Source organism: Aegilops tauschii, chromosome 2 (assembly GCF_002575655.3).
Source record: "Aegilops tauschii subsp. strangulata cultivar AL8/78 chromosome 2, Aet v6.0, whole genome shotgun sequence".
Classification (NCBI taxonomy): Eukaryota; Viridiplantae; Streptophyta; class Magnoliopsida; order Poales; family Poaceae; genus Aegilops; species Aegilops tauschii.
The window spans coordinates 482879589-482884398 of record NC_053036.3 but is presented as its reverse complement, the minus strand read 5'-3'; positions in this window follow the sequence as shown (position 1 = coordinate 482884398).

Here is a 4810-nt window from a genome sequence, read left to right as displayed (position 1 = left end):
GAATGGAGATGATGGAGGGGAGAGGTTCCCCTGCCTTTCGGTCGCTGACAGGTGGGCCCCGTGCTTGGTGGGACCCATGTGTCAGTGTCTCAATGGCAGGATGGGCTACGTCAGGGGATCCTCGTCCGAGGAGAGAGGAGGTGGTTTTGCAATGGAGAAGAGGGAGAGGCGAGACGGTGGTTTTGGAATGGAGATGATGGAGAGGAGAGGAGGTGGTTTTGCAATGGAGAAGAGGGAGAGGAGCGTGCGGCAGCGATTTAGGATTGGACGAGAGGGCCGGCGCGCTGTGACTGGATCAAAATCAAAATCAATTTACCCTTCAATTAAGAAAGTGACCCCACATTAACTAGTCTCCCTTTTATTCTGGGTCATAATTGACCATGATTTTCGCAAATAAAATATATGTTATACGTTGCAAAAATAATATAATTTGAAAGTACATTCAGATACGAACCAAACGATACAATTTTTGGTGACATGCATTCACATTTTGCTTGTCAAATACAGTACGTGGTCAAACTTTGACCCAAAATACGCAAAACAAAAAAATACTTCCAAGACCAGGCCGCTCTTCTGCTCTTCTCCTCTTAAACCACCGCCGCTCCTCTCCTGTTCCAATCTAAATACAGCGCCGCTCCTCTCCTCTTCCATTTCAAAACAACCGCCCCTCCTCTCCTGTTCCAATCCAAAACCAGCATCGCTCCTCTCCCGTTCTAAACCAAAACCAGCGGTGCTCCTCTCCTCTTCCATTCAAAAACCACCGCCGGCGAGTGAAGGTGCTGTGGAGAAGTAGATCGATGGAGGAGTACAACCGATACGTGAGTATCGCAGACGGCGACCCTGTGAAGCTAGCTAGGATGTTGGAGATACAGTCTTGGTTTTACAACAAGGACCAACTAGCGGCGACGGCGACATCCATCGCCAAATATCTGCAAAAGGGCGAAAAGGCGGCGATACTCCTGAAGGGAGTCGCACGGGAGTACATAGAGCTGCTCCTCTGGGCCATGGAGCAAACAGATTCACCGAATTCGATCGTGAGGGAGCGGTGGTGGGAGTATCGATCCCAGATGGAGCATCCACCAGAGATTGAAGGATCGAGCATCTACAGGGTGCCATTTGTGAGGGTGACGTGCCAGAGCAAGCCGGTGGAGTCTTCGTCGACCGAACCCAACTGCAAGAGGAGAAAAACAGTTGGCCCGACGACGCTTCCCCGCCATCCTCTCCCTCGCCATTCACATCGTCTCACAGGGCGGCTGTCTGCCGCCGAGGAATAGGAGGGATTTGCCCCCCCAGACCAATAGTCGGGCAGGTTGTGAATTGTCAGGAGGAGCTTAGGGTTGTTAGTATTTGCAGGTTGTGAATTGTGTTTTGTGTTGTGTACTTTGAGAGTACTTTGAGATATGAATGTCTTTTGAATTTCAGATTTACAGTATTGAGCATATGAAGTATTTTATGAATTCTAGAGATCTATTTTTAGCACTTAAAAAAATGTAGTTTCATAGGAGTATAAAAGTGCAGACAATGTTATTCTCAGTGAAGAAACTGCAAGTTTCAGTTTCAGATAAGAAACTCCAAGTTCAGTTTCAGATAAGAAACTACAACTTTCAGAGGCAGAGCATTTATATTAACAGGGCCTTTTCAAACAGTGTTAACATCATGCTGGAAGTTTTATTCATAGTCGAAACTGGAACTACCAGCCAGTTAACATCATGCTGATCAACATTCATGCATAGCACATCTTCATATGATGCACAGTCAAAAAGATATGCTATTTTCAAAATGCCCACACAATGTCGAGTGTGCGAAAAGCAAAGAAAACGAGGGACGAAGTTTTGACAAGTGTAAGACGTGGTGTGCGTAGATGACAATTGGGACCAACATGTCAATATAGGCAGAGGCAAAAAATTTGGAGATATTTTCTCTGCACAGGAGGAATCGAACCCGGGCGGAACAGCTACCCCGTCTAGGCTTTCTTTTTTAACATGCGCAGGCCACGACCTCGGATGGGAGGTCCATAAGGCTGTTTGTATTTTTTTGAGGGCTGTCATGTATCGACCGGCCTATGGACCTCCATCCGAGGTTTTATTTTTCCTGAAACATCGGCATCCCAATTTATGTATTTTTTTTGAAGAAAACGCAGAGGTCTGTTCTATTTTTCTATATAAGAATAGGAACGCCTCGTCCAACTTATATTTCCCTTCTAACTATATTATATATATTTAAATTATTTTATATGTTATTATATATTATTGTTATTGTCATCATATATTTAACGGATACTTACATATGTAAGAAAACAATATCCCACATCTTGTTAACTTCTAAAAATAATTTCTTAACAATAAAATCCTGGAATTTTTTGGCGACGAAAATCCTGGTGATTGTGTACAAAAGCTTGGTAAGATTTAAGGACCAATGTAATAATAAATCACTTGTTATTTAAATATATATATATAACAAAATGCTCAGGCCCTGTTTATTTTTTGATAACATTGCTGCGCCCACCCCAACATTATAATTAGAATCGGCCCAGCAAAATCGTGTATTTCGAGAAAGTGCAAATGGCCTGTAATTCTTTAGGAAAAACATAAATGGGCCGCATGGACGCTAAATTATTTGTTCACCCAGCCCAGCAAATGGACTGTAATTCAAAAAAAAGAGATCAAATGGACTGTAGATTCTACCCCGCAAAAAAAGACTGTAAATTCTGAAAAATGGGTTGAATACGTGCCACATTTTTGGAGGCTGAAATGTGGGCCAATAGGCCAAAGCCAATGCAAGTCGTTGTCAACTTAGTCAACAAATGATTCTGACATCGTTAGCCGTTGGATTTACATCCAACGACCGACATCCATCTTCAATCTCTCGTCTTCTTCCTCCAGCACTGCCGGGACCACCTGCTCCCGCCTCCTGCTGCTAGCAGCTCTGCTTAGCACGCTTCGCTGTGAAGCGCTACTCCACCATTGGCCAGGCCATCCCTCCACCCCTCCACACCTCCTGTTCTTCTCCACCGACCGCCGGACCACACCGCACCAGAACCAGTTAACCCTCGTACACCTCTCCGTCTGCGACTCTACTCCCGCGTCTTCCCATCTCCGGCTCGTTGCTGTCCGGGGCCTCGCCGTCGTCCACCACCTTGGATGCGCTCGGCGCGGAGTGGTCAATGTGGTCAACAAACGACACCATCGGAAGTAGACTGTGCGTGGAGAGGCTGACAGCTGGATCCACGGCCGCACGCAAGGAAATGCCTCCTCATTACGCGCAAAATAATGATTCCTCCACCTAACAGTTAGGACCTACCGGAAGGGCCTCTGTATTTCGCGAAAAAACGTTCCCACCGCTGATAGGTCGGACCCACCAGCTATATCTTCGCACGCAAGGAAGTGCCTCCTTATTACGCACAAAAAAATGAATACTCCCCCTGCTAGTTGGGACCCACCTTGGTGGGAGGCTGACTTGTGGGCCTACTAAGTTGACGGGGACGGAGTGCTTTGTCAACTTAGTCAATATGAACGATTCTAGCTCCAGTGACCGTACGATGTCCATCCAACGGCCATAGTGCTTCTTCAACCTCTGGTCTAGTTGCTCCAGCCGCCCAAAGCAGCGCCGGTCGTGCCGCATGCTCCTGCATCCCGTGGCCGGCTGTGCTGCCGCGGAGGCCTCACCGCCCCCTACTATTCCCACCGCTGGCCAGTCCCTGCGGCGACGGCAGCCTCACACCGCAGCCGAACCAGTGAACCCTCGTACTCCTCTCCGTGCGGGCTTCCACTGCCGCGTCTTCCCCGGCTCCGCGTCGTCCCCTTCTGTCGGAGTAAATGGCCACGGGTAGCCTAACCGACTCCCCCTGGCTCTTTGAAAAATTATCAGGCCGATTGGGCCTTCAAGCATCCAAAACACAGGGCCGCCTTCCCCTGGTCGGCTATCTCACAGGCCGACTACCGGAAGGCGACCCAACCTCAAAAACCTTCCCGAAGATAACCATAAGATGGCCGACTCCCAGAAGCCGGCCATAAGAAGACCGACTCCCAGAAGCCGGCCAAAAGAAGACTGACTCCCAGAAGCCGGCCATAAGAAGACCGACTCCCAGAAGCCGGCCACAAGAAGACCGACTCCCAGAAGCCGGCCGCAAGAAGACCGACTCCCGGAAGCCGGCCAAGACTGCACCCTCAAGGGCTGCACCCACATAACGGTGATGAGACGGGGCGTGGCCACAGTACAGCCTGCCACCCCCGAATCCCGAAGCATGCATGGCCACTGTGCGCCGTACGGGTCAGCCATCCCCCGTCCGGCGCGGCACTGTTGCCGTGTTGACCGTGACGCCACCCACGACAGGCGCCAGTACGTCCCGCGGGCGGCGGGCCCCTTCAGCCAAAGAGACGCTCGAAGGCGGCCAGGCCTCCCTAGTCGGCCTGGGGCGTAGCCGGCTCCCAATAGCCGGCTACCTCCCTCCCTCGAAGTATGTGCATCATTAAGAAGACAAGATGAGGTAAGGCTAAAGTGAGAGTCCGCCAGACGGCGGCACTATAGCCATGTTTACCTCAGCAAAGCCCTCGTCATCAGGGGCAAGGCTACAGTAACCAGCAGCCGGTGGGACCCACTAGTCGGCGGGCCCCAACGGTCGGTGGAGAAGCCGGCAAACATAGACACTGACGGCTGGGACCCGCGCTCAGCCGGATTACCATTGTAACCCTGGCGGGTGGGCCTATATAAACCCCCCAGGGCACCCATGCAAAGGGTTGATCTCTGAGATAGTTTTACACACCACATAGAGAGAAGAGGAGAGCTAGCCTTGCCTTTCTTCCTCCTCTAG